Source organism: Oratosquilla oratoria, chromosome 4, assembly GCF_046742065.1.
Source record: "Oratosquilla oratoria isolate Oo_2021 chromosome 4, ASM4674206v1, whole genome shotgun sequence".
In the NCBI taxonomy this organism is placed as follows: domain Eukaryota; kingdom Metazoa; phylum Arthropoda; class Malacostraca; order Stomatopoda; family Squillidae; genus Oratosquilla; species Oratosquilla oratoria.
In genome coordinates, this window is record NC_134780.1 from 19458264 (window position 1) to 19480763 (window position 22500).

Below are 22500 nucleotides of genomic sequence, written 5' to 3' on the forward strand. Positions count from 1 at the left end.
CTAGACCATTTGCAGACGATTAACCAACTAATCGTGAAAACGACAAAAGACAATATACCTCTCTGTTTAGTTTTGTAGATTACGAGAAGGCCTTTGACTTGGTAGAACAAATAGCAATGCTAAAGTTTATACGGAATCAGGGTACAAACGAACAGATCGTAAGGGTTTTAGAAAAGATTTATGCAAAAAGTACTGCTATAATTCGACTACATAAAGATTGAGAAAAGATCAAGATAAAAAAAGGAGTACGGCAAGGTGATACCATTTCACCCAAATTATCTACAGCTTGCTTGGAAAATATTTTCAGAAGGTTGAGTTGGGAAGAGAAAGGTTAATGGCGAATATTTGAACCACCTTAGATTTGCGGATGACATTATTCTTATTTCAGAAAGAGCAGAAGACTTGCAAGATATGCTGAGTGATCTGAACAAGGAAAGTCTCAAAGTAGGTTTAAAAATGAATAAGAGCAAAACCAAAGTAATGTTCAACACGAAAGTTCAAAGTAAAGAGACTGTAATTGATGGGGAGAGTCTTGAAGAAAGTGACAAAAGATCATGATAATGATATAAAAAGACGTATTACAGTTGGTTGGAAAGTGCTTGGTAGGTATAACAAAATCCTGAGATGCTCTCTACCTTTATGTTTGAAACGTAAAGTTTACAATCAATATATTCTGCCAGCAATAGTCTATGGGTGTGAGACTTGGAAACTGACGAAGGCAATGGAAACAAAGCTAAGGACTGCACAGAGGAGAATGGAGAGATCAATGATGGGAATAACGCTGAGAGACCAAAAGAGAGCAAGTTGGGTGAGAGAGCAGACTAGAGTGAAAGATATTGTGGAGGCGGTGAAAGAGAGGAAGTGGAATTGGGGCAGATAAGTTAGTGCGAACGACTGATGAGCGATGGAGCAAGTGTGTTACTGAGTGGACGCCGCGAAATAGGAAGCGTGGAAGAGGGAGACCAGACAGGAGATGGAGAGATGAGATTGAGAAGTTTATGGGAATGACATGACAGAGGTTGGCGCGGTCGTGTGAATCATGGAATGCTAGGAAGGAGTCCTTTGTTCAGAAGTGGACTCATGATGGCCGATTTGATTGACTGATTGATATATACATACATACATACATACATACATATATATATATAAATATATGTATATATATATATGTATATATATATGTATATATATATAAGATATATGAGTATATATATGATATATATATATCATATTATATATATATATATATATATGTGTGTGTGTGTATGTATATATATATATATAATATATATATATATATGTATATATATATGTTGAAGTATGTCATACAGATGATGCTGTACACCACCCCGTAAAGCTGCTCCGATTGCACAGCACAGCTGCTCCGATTGCACAGCGAGATATGTGGGGGAAACAGGAAAGCAGGCTAGTACCAGCCTACAGGAAGCATCAAAGGTCAGTAAGCAAAAAGGACCAGAGTTTGGAAGTGTACAAACACACTGAACTGCATCAACGTGAGTTCGACTGGCAGGGCGCTAAGGCTCTACACAGTGATAAAAGGAAAGGAAGGAGACTGTTTTTAGAAGCGTGGGCCACTAATGAAGACAGCATTAACAGGTCCATAACACTCAACCCTATATACACAGGAGCAAGGAACAGGTTGACAGGTACCACGGACTATGACGGGGGGTAAAAGTGGCTTTCCCCACTTTCTCACTCCCCCCTCCCCCTCCCCCCCGTCCCTCCGCCACCACACACTCCCGCTTGACCCAGGTCACAGCGCCTACCTTCTTTCCCCCCCCTCTGGCAGGTTGCCGCGTCCCCCCCCCCCCCGGCGGGCGTAGCTACTAGTATATTAAGACCATGTGATCTCTGTATCCCATTGTATCCCCTGAGGACGAGTCCCGGACAGGACTCGAAACGTCGGGAATAAATTACCTACTTCTGAGTCTGGTGTTTTCTACGTTTCCACCATTATGGTTCCCGGACTCCAGCTTTTTTCGTACACACACACACACACACACACACACACACACACACACACACACACACACACACACACACACACACACACACACACACACACACACACACATATATATATATATATATATATACATATATATATATATATATATACATATATATATATATATATATATAAATATACAGACATGATAGAATTGAATAAACACCAAGAGAAATATTTTAATTCATTAACCAAGCAATTAATACAATTAAGGTGGTCATAAATGGTTATACTGTGAATAACTAATACTTGGTTGACATCCCCATTTTTTTTTTTTTTTTTTCAATGCAAGGACCCTTCCAGGGGTGCTACTGATTAGTTCACGAATATCATCTTAAGGGATTTCTTGCCATGTTTCCCGTAGTAATCCTAAGAGTTCGGGCTTTGAAGATGGCTTCCTGTTCTCTTTGCGAAGTTGTCGGTGTTCAATAGGGTTCATATCCGGGGACTGACTTGGCCATGGAACTTTCCTGATCCCAACCAATTTTGTGTTACTTGAGCAGTGTGACAAGGAGCTCCATCTTCCATAAGTAGAAGGACATTTTTACTATTCTACCACTGGAGAATATTGGAATGAGTACTTCCTTTAATATAGAATTGATGTTTCCTTGACACTCCACTAGCTCTGATCGACCATCACTCCAAATTGCACCCAACACCATTATTAAAATGCTCCATGTTTCACTGTTGGCTGCAGTCTTTTGAGGCCAAACTCTTGACTACATAGTCTCCAGACCCACACTCTTCCACTGCCAGAAAACAATGCGAATCGTGACTCATCAGAGAAAATGACAGTGCTCCAAATGGCCACAGGTCTCTCCACCATCTCAACAGCCCAATCCTTTCTGCGCTTGATATTGGCTGGACGAAGGTTTCCTTCTTGCTGTTGGTGAGTGTTGAATTAAGAGACCTCCTAGGTACATCCAATTGAAATGTTCACCGTGTTTAAAATAAAGATTGGTGAGTAAGTGAACTAGGCGATGGAATAAATATAAATCTTTTATTAGAATATGATATTCAGAAACTTCTTCCTAACATAGAATAGAAATAATTACCTTTGCAAATCCGAACATTTTGTCTCATAAAAACCAAGGTTACGCAAACTAAACATAATATAATAAGTATGTGAGAAGAACTAACTTTATTATTGGTTATAGAGATAACTAATATATCTGTATACTATGGATGTTGTCAGGGATGTGTTATGTCGCCCTGGCTGTTCAATCTATACATGGATGGGGTGGTGCGAGAGATGAATGCAAGGGTGTGGGTCAGGGGTTGTAGATGGTTAAAGAAAAGGGAGAAAAGTGGGAAATAAGCCAGTTGTTGTTTGCTGACGACACTGCATTTGTAGCAGGATCAGTGGAGGGATTGAGGAAGTTAGTGTCAGATTTTGAGATGGTGTGTGAAAGAAAGAAGCTGAAGATAAATGTGGGTAAAAGTAAGGTGATGAGATGTACAAGGGGCGAGAACGACAGCAGGCTGGAAGTGTGCATTAAGGGAGAGCAACTGGAGGAAGTAGATAGTTTTAGATACTTGGGTGCGAATGTGGCAGGAAAGGGGAGAGTGGGGGTGGAGGTAGAATGTAGACTGAGAGAAGCGAGTAAATGCTTTGGTGGATTAAAGAGTGGAATGAGAAATAGACATCTGGGAATGAATGATAAGAGGAGGTTATATGAGGGAGTAATTGTGCCGACAGCACTGTACGGGGTAGAAACATGGAACATAAGAGAGGAAGAGAGGAGTTTGAATGTGTTTGAGATGAAATGTCTGAGAATTATGATAGGGGTTACTAGGCTAGACAGAATGAGAAATGAGTAGGTGAGGAGGAGAACAGGGGTGGAAAGGGAGCTGGGAGATAGGGTTGATGAAAGAGTATTAGGATGGTTTGAACACTTGGAAAGAATGAGGGAAGAAAGATCAGTAAAAGAGATGTGGAAGGCAGAGGTGGAAGGAGTGAACATGAGGGGGCGTCCTAGGATGAGATGGATGGATGGGGTAAAAGGGGCATTACAAAGAGAGGAATGCCTGTTGAGAAAGGACGGGAGAGGACAGAAGATAGGAGTGAATGGAGAAGGGTTGTGTATGGATGATGCTGTGATGCATGAGGGGGAGTGGGTGGGGGATGGGGGTGAGGAAGTGTGTATGAGAAATAATTTGACGCAGCCCGAAGGGATTTCTCCCCGTCTTCTCCTTTTCTGCATGAGGGGACGGAGAGGGGGAGGGGGTCGCCGAATTAATGAAGCGGCCTTGTTGTGGATGTACTGTGTCTTGCGACACTGCTTCTGACCCAGGGCAGTGGACAGGATGCAGGGATGACCCGTCATCCAGGAGGTGCCAAGATGAGAGGAAGGGAGGAGGGTGGAGGGGAGTGGAATATGTAGGGTATGGAATGGGTGGGAGTGGTTTCTATACCTTTTTCTTTTTGTCAACTCCCCGTGTAAGGGGGGGGAAAGCCTTTGGTATATGTATGTATGTACTCTGCATGCCATTACCACATTTCGGAAAAGTAGCCTCGAAATGTTTAACTGGGTGGGTAATATACGTCTCCATGGCGAACAATGTGAAGATGACGTTAGAGGAATTACTATTTATCAATTTTAACGTTTGGGAGCTCAAGAAGCACTGGCTGAAATACTACATTTAGATGCCCACACACACAAATAATGAAAGAGAAACTGTAAGATATGGGGAGGAGAGAAAGTAAGAGATATATATATATATATATATATATATATATAGAGAGAGAGAGAGAGAGAGAGAGAGAGAATGACGGGGGTGAGTAGATTAACTGACAAAGACACAGAGAGAGATATAGAAGGTGGGAGAGAAAGAGAAGGAGAAATATATGGCGGAGAGAGAGAGAGATAGATAGATAGATAGATAGAAAGAAAGAAAGAGAGAGAGAGAGAGAGAGAGAAAGAGAGAGAGAGAGAGAGAGAGAGAGAGAGAGAGAGAGAGAGAGAGAGAGAGAGATATGGATATAGAGAATGTATATATATATATATCTACACTATATATATGTATATATATATATATATATATATATAGAGGCGGATTCAACAATCGAAGAATGTCCGAACTTGAACATCTCCAAAGGTCAGTGGTCCCCGGACATAATCTCACGGCTAGCTGTGAGCCGTTTGGTTAAAAAAATTTACCCTCCTGATCCCGCTCCCCCACCAATCTTGACTCCGCTTCCCTTCTGACCTCACACCTCCACCCACACATCCCCTCCCCCCCCCTTACTCCGTCCTGTGCGACGGATTGTCATGTTTTTAGCTCTGCCTGTTCCCTTCTACTCATATCTCAATTGTATTTATGTCTCTACAAATTCTTGTAACCTGTACTTTCCTGAAGAAATATAGAAGTTATACTTTCTTCTAAGTTTCCTTTTATCCCGACTTTGGGTTCGTGATTATGATTTACAAATGCACTACTACATTTTGTCCAAATGATGTACTTACATATACACACACATAGACACACACACAAATGACATGGATGAAGGCATTGAAAGTTACATGAACTGCTTTGCAGATGACGCAAAATTATTAAAGAGAATAAATTCCGAAATAGACTGTGACTCATTGCAGAGGGATCTGAACAAAGTCTCAGAGTGGAGCAAGAGATGGGAGGTACAATTCAACATCAAGAAGTGGAGTATCATTGAATTTGGAAAAAGCAAAAAGAGAATATCAGGACAGTATAACATTGACGGAAAAGAAGTAAAGAAAGTAAAAGATATGTTGCCAGATAAACATATAAATAAGATAGTCGGAGAAACATACAATTTGTTGAGATCAATAAAGGTGGCCTTTAAATATCTGGATAAGGAAATGATCAAGAAAATATTACAAACACTGATAAGGCCAAAACTGGAATATGCAGCGCTGATATGGTCACCCAATACAAAAAAGAATATTTGAAAATTAGAAAGAATACGAAGAGCACCGACAAAAATGGTCCCAACCCTTTCAAACCTGACATATGAACAAAGACTGGCCGAGCTGCAATTGCCAACCCTGGAACAAAGAAGAGAACAAGGGAACCTAATAACCATCTACAGAATTATGAAAGGAAAAGAATGCCTTGATAGAGAGTACTTATTAAAGTTGGATAAAGGAAAAACAAGAGGACATGCAATGAAACTCAAAAAAAGATAACTACAGAAGAGACCTGAAAAAGAACAGTTTCCCACAGAGAGAGTGATAGATATATGGAATGAATTGGATGAAGAAATAGTGTGTGCAAACACAATACAAGAATTTAAAAGCAAACTTGATCTTGCGAGATACAAAAAGGGACTACCACGAGCATAGCTCCCCTTCCCGTATAATGCAACTAGGTAAACACACACACACACACACACACACACACACACACACACACACACACACACACACACACACACACACACACACACACACACACACACACACACACACACATATATATATATATATATATATATGTGTGTGTGTATAGCCGCTTACGATAGGGTCGTGGTTTTGAAAGATAGTGGGTTCGGTGGACGTAGAGAATCTATTTACGAACGTCAATGTAGACCGTACCATCGATTTCATTCTCAAGAGAGTGTACCACTACGACAATACCACATCTCTCAACATCCCCGAGAATAGAGGTTCTCCTTGATGATATCCAACATCTGGAAAAAGTAGGACAAGTCAAAACCACACCAGACCTTCGACCAGCCCTTCTTGCAGAAGCCAACAAGACAAGAGGATCATATCATAGTAAGTTTATTAACAGAAACATTTTGCACAAAACCAACAAACCCTGGACTCTGCCTGAATGGAAAGAGTGAGTGCCCTCACCGTTACTTACATTTCACCATCGGCGCATATGTCAGGAGGGCCCTTTCACACTGCTCCACATGGAGAAATACACACCAGGAACTGGAGAGACTAACTCAGGTCCTGGTTAACAACGGATACACAAATTCAGATGTAACACACATCACAAAAAAGATCCTAGACAAATGGTACACAAAAGAAGATAACCCGACACCTAACAACAAAAATTCCATCAAGTTATATTACAAGAATCACATTACAAAGGATTACAAAGGCGGGGCATGCCGATAGGAGACCTTTTGGTCCATATCTAGGTCGGATGCGAAAAAATCATAATGATAATAAATTAATAAATAAAAAACTATAATAATGTAAATAACAAATAGAATACATAAATAAATGCATAGGCATAGTTAAATAATAAACAAACAGGTAAATAGTAAATAATAATAAATTGACGTATAACTAATAATAAATGAGAATCAAACAGACAAATGATAACAAAACAAAAACAAATGATATAGAATAAATTATAATCATTACAGCATCTTGCTTAGGTGTTTATCTAAATTATTCTTAAAGCTTCGAACTGAACTACATTGCACTACCTGTGCAGGAAGTTTATTCCATTCATTAACTACACGGTTGGCGAAGTTGTTTCTACCCACTTCCAAATTGAATCTATTTCCGGACAGTTTGAAACCATTGTTTCTTGTCTGATTCTCATTCGATGTGAAAATTTTGTCACTTTTGATGCTGCCAATTCCCTTTAGAATTTTAAAAACCTGTATCAAGTCACCTCTGAGTCTACGCTTTTTTTTATGGAAAACAGATTCATATGTTTTAGTCGATTTTCGTATGATTTATTTTTGATATTTGGAATAAGTTTTGTGGCTCTCCGTTGTACTTTTTCCAGTCTGTCAATGTCTTTAATGGTATTCGGTGACCATACGGAAACAGCATATTCCAAATGTAGACGAACTAACGATTTATATAGCTTGTTAATGAGTGATGGACTTTTGAAGTCAAAAGATCGCGCAATCAGTCCTAGAATCTTATTTGCTTTCTCAGAGGCTGAAATACACTGCTTGGATGATTTGAGATCGCTACTGATAATTACGCCGAGATCTTTTTCACTATTCACTTTTGTTTACACATTTCCAAATAACTTGTAATCATATTTACTGTTATTTTTACCTATGTGCATTACCTTGCATTTACTTGTGTTAAATTTCATTAGCCACTTTTCAGACCATTGCTGTAATTTATCTAAATCTTCTTGAATATCTAATTGGTTTAAGTGATCATTTGCCATTCCGCACATTTTTGTATCATCAAACTTAGAAACAGTAGATTTTAGTCCATGGTCTATATCATTTATATGTACTATGAATAGAAGTGGCCCAAGAACGGAACCCTGAGGAACTCCACTTGTAACATTTTTCCATCTAGAAGTTTTTCCATTTAAAACAACTCTCTGTTTTCGATCATTCAACCAGTTACTAGTCCAATTTAATAGGCTACCACTTATTCCGTGTGAAGCTATTTTTGTAAGCAGTCTTTCGTGAGGGACGGTATCAAACGCTTTTGCAAAGTCTAGATATATCAAATCTATATTGTTTCTTTTGTCACAATTCGAGATAACTGTGTTGTAGAATTCGAGTAAGTTAGTCACGCAAGAACGTTTCCGTCTGAAACCATGCTGGCTATCATTTATCAAACGGTTACTTTCTAAATGGTGTTCGATAGCATCTCTGATGATAGTTTCCATTATTTTTCCTACGATTGAAGTCAAACTTATAGGCCTATAGTTATTTGGTCTCTTTTTGTCACCTTTTTTGAATATGGGAGTAACGTTAGCTAGCTTCCATTCTCTTGGGACATCTCCGGATATGATGAATTTCTTGAAAATAATTTCTAATGGAACAACAATCTCATTTTTCATTTCCTTTAAAATTCTTGGATGCCAACCGTCAGGCCCTGGTGTTTTATTAACTTTGAGTTTCTCTATACACCTTTTAATTTTTTCTTTTGTTATATTTACCGTAGTGAGTAAGTTTACCCTAGACTTTTCAACATGTCAACAGAATACAAGAGAGATGAAAAGGTATTAAAAGAAATCATAAACAAGAACAAACAGACAACAGACCCCGAAAAACGAATCCAAATCATCATCTATTACAATACTAAGAAAACAGCCCAATTGATCATCCGTAACCAACCCACCATCACAAAGACCACGTTGTATACCAATACAAATGGAATAGTGAGGCGTGTGGATCTCACGCCTATATTGGTATGACAACAACACAATTAACACGACGCCTAACATGCAACCTGTTCAACGGATCAGTGAAGTCACACTATATCTCTGCCCACAACAAAACATTAACAATAAAAGACCTAGACAATAATACAACAATCATAGACAGGAAATCGGATCCCCGACGGCTACTGTTCCCGGAAGCTATATACATACAAAATAACCATCCTACCATCAACATCCAGATCGGAGACCTGCGCGTCTTACCATCCATGAAGAGACTGAACACAGACAGAACCACTACAAGCACTGGGAAAGGTCTTCCATTTCTCCAGCAACCCGGATCTAAGACATCCACAGACCCTGCATATCAGATCGCCCAGAAGATGGAACCAGGAAGTTCCGAAACGTCGGCAAAAATAGGAGAACGTCAAATCTGAAGATAAAAAGATTGTGCGTTGTATTGAAGCTACACGCAATAAAATAATCAACAGTGAATCCTCTTTGGCCTTCAACCTCGTATGTTTACAAGAGAATATACTACCTGGCTACACACAAATATATATATATGTGCGTGTGTGTGTGTGTGTGTGTGTGTGTGTGTGTGTGTGTGTGTGTGTGTGTGTGTGCTCGAACGTATGTGTGTGAGTGGATTAAAACACAGCAGGTCTACAGCAGAGCCGCTTCATTTAATCGGCGACCGCCTTCTCCGTCCCCTCATGCAGAAAAAGAGAAGACGGGGAGAACTACCTTCGGGCTACGTCAAAATATCAATACTTTCTCACCCCCCATCCCCCACCCACTCCCTTTCATGCATCACAGCATCATACATACACAACGACTCTCCACTCACCCCTATATTCTGTCTTCTCCTTTCTTTCCTCAACAGACATTCCCCTTTTGTCTCACTGCCCCTTCTATCCCATACATCCAAATCATTCATGGTCCCCCTTAATGCTCACTCCTTCCACCTCTGCCTTCCACACCTCTTTTACTGTTTCTTCACTCATTCTTTCCATGTGTCCAAACCATTCCAATATTCTTTCATCAACCCTCTCCTAACTCCCTTCCCCCCCCCGTTCTCCTCCTCACCTCCTCGTTTCTCGATCTATTCAGCCTAATAACACCTACCATACTCAGGCATTTCATCTAAAACACAATAAATTGTACTCAAACACAACAAATTGTACTCAACAAAATTATTATTCGGCCCACGCTCGTTATTCTCTGTGTGAAAAAAAATTTGTTGACTCCTGGTCTGTCATTGTGCCAGGGTTAAAAAATTTTGATCCCTGGTCTGAAATGACTATTACTTCAAACCCGATGACTTTGTCCTGATGTAATTTGTGTCTATATTGGACGGCTATCTTCCGTTCAGGAGGTGGTGTGGGCGTTTTTGCTTTGTATATGAGCCTATTAACATCCTATTGTCAGTTTTGTACTTCCTTGATATTTTGTCAAATTAGATAACTACATCTTTGATTCCATCGGATTTAAGTTAAGGGTGGGGCACCTGTGTCCTTTTTCACAAATCAAAAAGGACACAAGATTATGAAATATGTAATGAAAAAGGACGTATCTGCAGCTGAGGGAAAGAAATAAAAAAGAAGAATGTTGCGTGTTTGGAGTGGGGGATGGGGTAGGGTGTTGAGAGGTGATGTAACGGCACTCCCCCCCCCTCCCCTTATCTGGGAGGATAGAAAAGGAAGTCAATCTGTCCTGAGACACCTAAAGAGTAGCTTTTGATTATCTATCTATTCATTCATTTTCCACTGCCAACTCACCTTGGAAAAATGTTGCTCGCCATTAGGTTTAACTTTATCTAGCACCTTTAATGCACAGTTGAGTTCCCATCAACTGAATAAAATCGGCTGACGGTAGCTAGAGCAAGTGTATAAGTTTTCAGTAGTAGTGAAAAGATTAATGAAAAGTTTAGCCTACCTTGTACCGTACAAGTTTCCCGTTCTTACCTATGGAGCGTCCAAAGGATCAAGTCTTTGCGATATTTCAATTCAACATATAGATATATGTCTTACTCAAGACTCTTTTAAAAGAAAAAATATATATTTATCCTGATAAGACAATAAAGATCGAGAAAATAGTTTGATTTAACATCAATGACATTCAGAATCTACTACGACGGCTGTCGCGTCGCTCTTTTGCCCATAAACTGACGTTATGACGTCATAACGCAATGAACGGAATAGACTGCGAACTGAAGAGGAATGGCGTGTGTATTGCCTCAGCACGTCATACGTTTAGTCTCCAATTATTGACCACATCAGTATTCCGTATCTATTGAAGCCAAACTGAATATTGTTGGTGTATGACCTTTGCTGGAATTTACACACATACACACACACAAAAAGTACTGGAAACCAACACTTTACGATTAAACTCAATGTCATCAAAGTCTTGCAAATCCGTGTCAGGGCGGGATGTGTGAATAAATGACGTTAATGCACATGAACTCACGACCATAAGTTGTACGTTCACAAGTCACGTGACATTTTGTCCTCCATAAAGCGTACGTCATCCATTCAGCGATTCCTACACGATCAAGAGAAGAGACACGTTAGACTCAAGTGTCTCCCCAACCATCACATTATCCTTGAACTATCAACAGCATCGTATAAGTTGAATTGCTGAGAAACATTATTGATTGTGTGGGGACCGGTTAAGACATACAACAGATGCATATATATATATATATATATATATATATATATATATATATATATATATATACAGTATATATATATATATATATATACAGTATATATGTAAGTATATATATATATATGTATATATCATATATACATACACACACACACACACACACACACACACACACACACACACACACACACACACACACACACACACACATATATATATATATATATATATGTGGTTAGAGCTCTGGCCTGCCACTACGGAGGTCCGGGTTCGATCCTCGCCCGGGGCTGAAATAATATCAGTATCGCAGCGCTGAGGGGTGTTACTCCAACTCTCGTGGGCGGGGAGTTGGGGGTGTGTGTGTGTGCAAGGTCATAGCATTACCCATAGATCGGACCTACGAGCTCTGAGCTCTCTTCCAGGAGGGAAATAGCTGTCGATCACGAGTCCAACACGTGATCCAAAGACCAAGTGAATACACACACACACACACACATATATATATATATATATATATATATATTAAATATATTTTTTATTTATTTTTTGTTATTTTTATTATATATATATATATATATATTATATATTTTTATTTATTTATTATATATATATATATATATATATATATATATATATTAGTTTTTTTTTTAATGTATACGACCATTTCTTGCCTATTTATTGATTTTGAATTTTTAGGGGGAATGTATTCTTTTTCTTCTTTTTTATTTTTTTGTTGTGATGGTGGGGGTGGAGTCTTGATTTCTACATGTCGTATGCATTTTTTTCCTTTCAATGAGTATGATTTTTTCCCATTGGGATGACGGCTGGTGATTTTTATTTATCTATTTATACATTTACAATGTTGGTGAGGGTAGTGACTCCTATTACCATACTTATTGATTTTTGTATGATATCACGTGCGATTGATTTCGTACGTGTTATAATTTTTTAATAACAAGAATAATAATAATAATAATGTTAGTGATAATAGTAGTTATATTGTTAGTTGGGTTAGTATGGTTAGTAGAAGAACGAAGGATAGTGATGTATTTTTTGTTTATTTGTATTTAAAGTATGTATTTAGGTTCGGGTGGGGGCCGTTGATGATAGGGGACACTCTAGGCCACCAGTTGTGATCATGTCCGTCTTCTGTGTCTATGTCTTCGCTGTTTTGTACTATTTCTGGGTTTGTTATTGTAAGTCTGTTCCATGTTCTGTAAGCTAGTCTGTGAAGTCTTGTGTTAAGTGGTTCGAGTTTATGTTGTATGTGTAGTTCTTCTACTGTGTTAAGATATGGGGGTATGGAGTGTGTGGCGAATCGTAGTGTTTTGTTTTGTATTGACTGTAGTTTTTGGAGTTGGCTTGGTTTTAATGTGATTGTTGTTATTGGTATGTATTCAAGTTGAGGTCGTATAAGTACTTTGTATAGTCTTAATATTAGTTTAGTGTCTAGGTTTCTTTGCTCCTCCTGTTCCTCCTCTTCTACATTTTAATTTCCCGGTTATCTATTCATTATTACTTTTTTCTTTTTACTTCAGATATTTAGGTACAATCTTTTTTCATACATATAAAGTTGCTAAGAATAATTGAAAATGCGTTTTAATTCAGCGGTTTTCAACTTGGGGTCCGTTGGGAACCCCCAAGGGAGCCATGACAAGCGTTTAGGGAGCGGCCGTGTGTGCCCTCCTGTTACGAATGATACGAGGGGTGATCAAAAAGTAATGACAGTGATACCATATATTTTCACGGTACAGAGGTAAATCCAAATAGTGGCCTACATTCCTTCAAAGTACTCCCCTCCTGCCTCTATGCAACGTTCCATCCTCTTTCGCCACTTCATGAAGCACTCACGGTACTCAGAAGCCGATATACCTCGTAGCTCTGAATTGACTGCTCGCGCCAGATCTTGGATGCGATGAAACAGCTTCCCTGCGATCGCACCCTTGATCTTTGGAAACAACCAAAAATCACAGGGAGCAAGGTCAGGCGAGTAGGGTGGGTGGGGGAGAAGTGTGATCCCCTGCTGCTCCAGGAACTGCACAGTGAGGCGAGCTTTGTGGGGGGCAGCATTGTCATGGTGCAGCAAAAGGCGCGATCGGCGACGGGTTGGTGCAGTCTTGGCCTGATATTCCAGGACTCGAGGAAGGACGTGATCAGTGTAGTACTGGGCTGTGATAGTACAATGTTGAGGCATTACATCCACACACATTGGTCCTTGTGAATTGAAGAAGATGGTGAAAAGGCGCTTCCTGCTGCGAAATCCTTCCTTCAGAATCTGAGGTCGAGGTTCTTCATCACTCAACCACACCATGTTAGACTGCTTGTCTCTGATGGTGAAGAAAGAAATCCAACACTCATCTCCGGTAGCTACATCTGAGAACCGTTTCGGACCATTTGGCTCGAATTCAGCCAGCCATAGACGACAAATCCGCACCCGTTCGCTCTTCTGCTCTTCCGTAAGTAAATGAGGTATCCATCGAGCACACTTCTTCCTCAGCCCTAAGTGTTCATGCACGATGTCATGTGCGCTCCCATAACTGACACCGAGCTCCAAGGATAAGAATCGAAGAGTAACAGTTGGATCTTCGTCAATGATGGCCCGCGCACGGACCGTCGTTGCTTCGGTCACGGATGTCCGAGGGCGGCCAGGACGATGATCATCTTCTAGCTGCAATTTTCCGGCTGCGAAAGCTCGAATCCAGCGGGAAACAATTTCCAGTGATGGAATAGACTCGGGAAAAACTTGTAACAATTCCTCTCTGATCTCCGTTGTTTTTTTCCCGAGTTTCCACCTTGTGAAGGTGTAGAATCTGCAGCCTTCTTTCGAAAAATCCATGTTTCCGGTTAGAGAGGCAAACCAACAATGACGCAATCGCACAGCGCAACGATAAAATGTAAGCTAGACAAACAGCGACTATCTCAAAGATGTAACATTAGGCAACACTTGCTGCACCTTTCTCCCCGCCCCCCTCCCCAACACTTATAGTCTCTCAGCTACGAGTCCAACTGTCATTACTTTCTGATCACCCCTGGTAGTTTCCTGTTGTTTGTGTGTGTTTGTAGACCTCTGTTTCCAAGTGTTAGTCCTAGTATTTTTATGTTTCTTTGTTTGTGTATATGTGTGTCTCCTATCCATATTTCTGCTGGTTTCTGTGTTGATATGTTTAGTAGTTGGAATTTTGTTGTGTTTGTTTGTATTTTCCATTGTTGTTCATATGTGTTTATTGTTTCTATTGTTCTGCTTGTTTTTAGTGCTAACATGTTTTTGCCTTTTTTACTTGGGTATGTTATTATCTGTGTCAGGTCATCTGCAAATTGTACGTGTGTGACTCCGTGTGTTGGTTTGGGGGTGTCGTGTGTGTAGAGGTTGAATAATGTTGGTGAAAGGATGCTTCCTTGGGGGACTCCACTGTATATGTTGAAGGGTCTTCCTGTATAATGGTGTATTCGTATTTGTGCTTGTCTGTTGTCGAGGTAATTGCAAAGTATCCTTGTTAGTATGTCTGGAAGGTGCGTTTGGTGTATTTTGTATTTAAGTCCTGTGTGCCATATTTTGTCAAATGCTTTTGTTATGTCTCGTGATACTATGTTACATCCGTGGTTGTGTCGTTGACTTATGGCTATTGTTTCGTATAGTGTGGCTATGGCTGTGTGTGTTCCTCTTCCTCTTGTGAATCCATGTTGGTTTTCGTTTATTAGGTTGTTATTGTGTAAGTGTTTAAGTAGTCTTTGTAGTATGAGTTTTTCTAGTATTTTTCCTGGGACTTCGAGTAGTGATATTGGTCTGTAGTTGTTTATGTCTGTGAGGTTTTTTCCGTGTTTGGGTATGAATGTTAGTGTAGCTGTTTTGAATATGTCGGGGAAGTATCCCATGCTGAATGTTTCATTGAAGATTTCTGTGAGTAATTGTAGTGTTGAGTCTGGAATGTTAGTTAATGTTATTTTGTTTACTTGTGATTGTCCAGGTGTCTTGTCTTTGAAGTTCTTTATTATCTGTTTGACGTTAGTTAGTGTAAAGGGTTTTGTGAGTGTGTTGTCTGGGTCGAGTCGTCTCATGTCAGCTAAATTGATAGGGGTAATGTCGTCTTGTATTTCTTGTACTTGTGTTGTGATTGTTCTTTCGTGTTCCATGTCAAATGTTGCGTTTTCTGCTGGTGTGATTCTGAATATCTTTCTCCAGTGTTGTCTGAATATGTGTTCTTTTTCTTTGTCTTTGTGTATCTTGTGGTTATTGTGTATGATGTAAGGGGTGGTGATAGTAGGTGTTCCTGTTAGTCGTTTAATTTGTGTCCAGAAGTACTGGGTTTTATTGTATTGTAGGTTTATTTTTCGTATTTCATTGTTCCAGTGTTCGTCGTATAGTTGTTTGTTCTCTTCTAGTAGTTGATTTTGGATGTCGCGTAGTGCTTGTTTTGCTTGTGGTGTCCATGTGCCGGTATTGTGTGCTTGTGTTTGTAGCTGCTGATATTGCCATTGTAGTAGTTTTAATGTGTCTGATTGTCTTGGGTGTGGTAGAATTTTATGTTTTGTTTTGGGAATGTGTTTGTCCATGGCTTGTTGTATCATAGTGTACCATGTGTTGAGTTTGTCGTCAATGTATTGTTTATTACGTGTTGTTCTCTGTCTTTGTCTGTCGTATTTTGTTCTTTCTATGTTTAGTGTGTTCTTGAATCCTATCCAGTTTGCTTTGTGGAATGTGTATTTTTCTGGTGTAGGTATTGTTATGGGTTTTGTTGCCAGTGTTAAGTGTATTGGGATGTGGTCTGATGTAGTTAGTTGTCCTGGTGTGATTCTGTAGTTTAAGTGATGATGTCTGTTTGTTAGTATTATGTCTGGTGTTCCTTGTCCGTTGTGTGTGATGCAGGTGGGGAAGTCTGGCCCTAAGTGTGTTATGTGTCCTCTCTGTATTAGTTGTGCTATCTGTCTTCCTGTGGTGGTCGCGTTGTTGTGTCCTAGTGTGTGATGTTTGGCGTTCATGTCTCCTAATATGTATACAGGTAGTCTTTTTCTTGTTAGTCTTAGTATGTCATCTATTGGGAAGAGGGGGCGTCTGGGGGGTAAGTATAGAGTTGCTATTATTATGGGTCCATGGTTTGTGTCAATTTTGACTGCTAGTATTTCGTCCTGAAAGTCGTCTAGTATTTTGTGTTTGATGTTATGTTTAATGTCTATTGCTATGCCTGCTTGTGCTTGATTAGAGTCGTTTCGTCGGTGTACTGTGTAATTGTGTATTTCCAGTCTGTCAGGTATACCTATCGAGTTTAAAAGTATTATGTCTGGTGTTGTTATGTTGTATATGTTACAGAGTTCGTTTCTTCTGTCGAATGTCCACTGTATTATGTTGTGTTGTATGATGTGTATTTGTTCCATGATGTTGAGGTAGAAGTGTGTAGTTGTTGTTTATTCGGCGTTGTGTGTCCAGTGTGGTTCGTGTTCTGTGTTCTTGTTGTGAAGGTCGAAGTATCCTTGTTTGATTCTTGAATTTCTTTTCGCTTATTATCGTTATGGAGTAGTTGGTTAGGTTGATTGTGTTATTGGCTATTTTCTCTATTATGTCTTTTTCCTGATGTGGTGATGTGTATATTATTTTCAGTTTTTGGTTGTTGATGAGTGTTTTGAGAGTGTCATATGTGGGGTCTGCTGGTATGTCTTCTGTTACTGGTGCTACAATTTGAAGTCCCAGGTTGTTTGGTTTTTGGTTGGTTGGTCTTTGTTTTTGTGGGGGATTAGTGTCTTTGGTGGGTGATGCAGGTCTTTTTAGTGTTTGTTCTGTTGTCTCCATGGGTTCTGTGATTTGTGTGTTGTTAGGTGTATGATGTGTTGTGTTTGGTCTTTAACTGCCTTTGCTAATAGGGTTGTGTTAATGGCTTGTGGAGGGATTATGACTGTAGGGAGACAGTTGGCTTGGTATATGGCGTTGAGTGTGTTTTGGAATGAGCCTGGTTCTACTGCCTCCATAAGTGTAGCTAATGTGATGCCTGTGTTTACTGTTGTCATGTGGTGAAGTGTTGAAGTTGTGGTTGTTGGTGTAGGGAGGAGTGCGGGTTTTGACTTGGTGGCAGAGGCGTATGTTTGTGTATTGGTGTGTGTTTGTTGATTTGTTTGTTTGTTGATTTCCTTAACCTTTTCCTTTTTCTTGGGGCACCGCATTGCAATAGCTGGGTGGTCTCCCTGGCAGAGGAGGCACTTTGTTATTGCATAGTGGCAGTCGGTCCTTCGGTGTTCCATTGATGCACAGTTCCAGCAGGCCATGTATGGGAATGGGTGTGGGCAGTGTTTGCGTGTGTGGTCGAGTGAAAAACAGTTGTTACATTGTGGGATGTATGTGTATGTGTCTTTCCTAAGCGCTTGTGTGGGGAAGGATTGGCAGAACATCTTGTTTCCTTTCTGAAGGCATTCTTTCACCATTTGTGTTGTTTCAAATCTGATCTTTATGACTGTTTTTGTGCGTGGGAGTATGATTACTTCAATGACTGTAGTGTTTATGTTAAGTCTCTCAATTTCTGCTTTGATTTCTTGTTGTGTGTGGTTTGTTACGTGTGGGTCAACTTGTGTGATTACGAGTGTTCTATTAGCGTTAAGTTCTGGTGGGTCCTGAATGTCGAATCCGTTGTTTAAGAATTGGTCCTTAGTTTGTTTCTGGCATAGTGTTTCAGTGATTGTGGCGTCTGTGAGAAGAAGAAATGCGTTGTGTTGGGGTATGAGTTTATGTATGTATATGTTGTGTTTGGCTAGAGTGTCCCATAATTCCTTGGTTCGTGTTTGTCGGTTAGTGTTGGAACGCGAGTCCCGGATCCTGACTCGACCCATTGCGCCGAGCGCAATGGGTTAAGCGTCCTTGTGTCCTAGTGTTTTTGTTTGTGTCATACGTGTTGGGTAAGGGGATGGGTATCGGGAATTTTGTAATCGGAGCTTCAGCGGTACGTGTTCAATGCACGGCAGTTGGTTAGGCAATTGTCAGTCTCTGAATTCTGAATTCCTAGGAAAGACCACCCGCTTGCGCGGGATCGGTTTTTGTGGGAGGGGAAGAAAGTCTGTAAGAAAATGAAAAGATAGTAGCGTATAAAAGAGGGCTATTGCCACCGGGCGAATTAGCGAGCGATTTGGGGCAGTTGGTGGCTGTGGCTCGGGAGAAATGGACTGGGAGCTTGGACGGGGGCGCCAACTCCGGGATTAGGATTAGGATCACCAACAAAAGTTTGGAAAATGGTAGGAGGCGTAGTAGTAAAGGTGGAAAAACGGAAAAATCTTTAGTGGGAGGTAAACTGAAATGAGAAGATGTAGTATAAGAGAAAGTTAGAAAGGAAGCGAATTTTAGTCGAAGAAAAAGTAAGTGTAGATGTTTGTGCGTGTGGCGTGGCTATGTTCGTGAGAGGTGTGTGTGTGTGTGTATTACGGGAAGTGAGTAGATTTCACTTCCCGTGTGTAGAGCGCGTTCCTGTTAAGCCACAGGTGGGGCCTGAGTAGCCTGCTTTTCCCCAGGTTGGGTCTGAGATCCTGTAGAGTTGATCCAGTGGCGGTGCGAGGGGGGGGGGACAGGCGGGCGGTGTAAACCCGTCTGCCGACGTCAACGAAGAGGTCGGCCGGCAGCAGCAAAGGAGATATATCTCCTCGCCACCACCGGCGAGCGTGTAGAGCGCGTTCCTGATAAGCCACAGGTGGGGCCTGATTAGCCTGATTTTCCCCAGGTTGGGTTTGAAGGTCAGTAGAATTGATTCAGTGGCAGTGCGAGGGGGGGGGGCAGGCGGGCGGGTGTTGTATGATCTCTTTCTTTCCAATCACAACTCTGAAAATAGAGAATTACACGATTGGGAATTGTGTGTAAAATGTCAGAAGTTTATACTCGCTCACCAGCGTCAGCGAAGAGGCCAGCGTTAGGTTGTGGGCAGGTTAGACAGAGAGGTGTTCCAGATCTCTCCATCGACCAGCCCGCGATCAGATTGAGGGTTCCGAGTGAGAGACGGTTTGGGCCTCTGCTAAGCCAACGAGCAAGTTGTGCGTGTGCCTCTTTTCTTCCAAGCACTACTCTGAAAACAGAGAATTACGTGACTTGGGAAATGTGTGTATTTGTCTTGGTGTAAACCCGCCTGCCGACGTCAACGAAGAGGTCGGCCTGTGCCTGACTGGCAGCAGCTAAGGAGATATATCTCCTCTCCACCACCGGACGGCGAAGATTCCTGGGCGTTTGTTGAGAGAGCTGGAGTGCAGAGACGTCCGACCTCTAGGAGCGCTCTGTTGGTGAAGGGGCTAAGAAGATCATTAAGACGTTTGGCGAGGTGGTAAGTAGGTGTAGGGATTTGGCTTATTATAGGCCTAAGAGGATTGCCAGGTTTATGTGTTTTGATATTTCCATAGCAATATCCTAAACCATAATCCCCTGAAAGGGGAGACAATTTAATTCCTCCTCTCTTCCCCATCAGCCTTCCTCGACCTCCTGAAGGGATCCAGCGCAGAAGGTATCATAGCATCCCTCGACGTTGAGAGTCTCTACACTAACATCGATATTGATCGGACAATCCAGTTCATCCTAGAAGAGATCTACCCTGAAGGTAGCCCACCAAAAATTGACATTCCAAAAGTTTCCTTGCAGGCCCTCCTGGAACTCTGCACGAAAGAGGCCCCTTTTGTTTCACCCGACGGCAGAATGTTCCGGCAAATAGACGGCGTCGCTATGGATTCGCCCCTAGGCGTTCTTTTTGCCAATTTCTTTATGGGTCGCATAGAAAGAGACGTCTTCTCCATCCAACAGAAGCCACGAATCTACGCCAGGTATATTGATGACATCCTCGTACTGGCTAAAGACGTTGACGAATTACGGCACCTCCAACATTGCCTTCAGGAGGCCTCGGGAATCAATCTCTCTGTAGAAAACAGTTCAGACGGACGTCTTCCTTTCCTTGATATTTCAGTTAACCAGCAACCTCATGGATTCTACACTAAAGTACTCTGTAAGCCGACCAACCCAGGACTTTGCCTCAACGGAAGGAGTGAGTGCCCCGACAGGTACAAACGCGCCACAATCTCCGCGTATATGAGGAGAGCACTCACACATTGCAGTAGCTGGCAGACCGTCCATGAGGAATTAGAACGAGCCACCCAGGTCCTCGTGAATAATAGATATCCTAACACAGAAGTCTCCAAAGCCATCAACATGTGCTAATGAGTACAGTGTGTGGGAAATGATTATAAATACACAATACACAGATCACAAACACTTCAGTGCTGATCCGGTTGACCAATCAGTGCTTTGCGTCCTGCTTCCTGATTGGTCAACCGTATCAGCACTGAAGTGTTTGTGATCTGTGTATTGTATATTCATAATCATTTCCCACACACTGTACTCATTAGCACTGAAGATGCCTAACTGATAGGAGAAAGCTCTGCATAAATACTAAGAAGATAATTCCCATGCCTTTACCTATACCACCATGCTATTTGGCCAGGTCATTAGAGAACTTAGCACGACACAGCGCGCCAGCATAAGAAAAGTCGAGAATGTCAGCAAAAAAACTCGTGAACGCAGAAGCTGCTGCAAATTTTAATTATATATATATATATATATATATATATACATATGTATGTATATATGTATATATATATTTATATATAAATATATATATATATATATGTATGTATATATACATATGCCAAAGGCTTTTTCCCCCTTACACGGGGGGTAACCAAAAAGAAAAAGGCATAAAAACCACTTCCACCCATTCCATTATCTATATATTCCACTCCCCTCCACCCTCCTCCCGCCTTCTTATCTTAGCACCTCCTAGATGACGGGTCATCCCTGCATTCTGTCCACTATCTTGGGTCAGAAGCAGTGTCGCAAGACATAGCACATCTACAGCAAGGCCGCTTTATTAATTCGGCGACCGCCCCCCCTCTCCGTTCCCTCGTGCAGAAAAAGGAGAGGACGTGGAGAAATCTCTTCGGGCTCCGTCAATTTTTTTCTCATACATACTTCCTGACCCCCACCATCCCCCACCCACTCCCGCTTATGCATCAAAGCATCATCCATACACAACCCTTCTCCCTTCACCCCTATTTTCTGTCCTCTCCCGTCCTTCCTCAACAGACATTCCTCTCTTTTGTAATGCCCCTTTATCCCCATCCATTCATCTCACCCTAGGACGCCCCCTCATATTCACTCCTTTCACCTCTGCTTTCCACAACTCTTTTACTAATCTTTCTTCACTCATTCTTTCCATGTGTCCAAACCATACTAATACTCTTTCATCAACCCTATCTCCCAGCTCCCTTTCCACCCCTGTTCTCCTCCTCACCTCCTCATTTCTCACTCTATCTAGCCTAGTAACACCTATCATACTTCTCAGACATTTCATCTCAAACACATTCAAACTCCTTCTCTCTTCCTCTCTTATATTCCATGTTTCTGCCCCGTGCAGTGCTGTTGGCACAATCACCCCTTCATATAACCTACTCTTAGCACCCATTCCCAGATGTCTATTTCTAATTACACTTTTTAATCCACTAAAGCATTTACTCGCTTTTCTCAACCTACATTCTACCTCCACTCCCACTCCTCCCTTTCCTGCCACATTCGCAACCAAGTATCTAAAACTATCCACTTCCTCCAGTCTCTCACCCTTAATGCTCACTTCCAGCCTGCTGTCACTCTTTCCCCTTGTGCATCTCATCATCTTACTTTTGCCCACATTTATCTTCACCTTTCTTCTTTCACA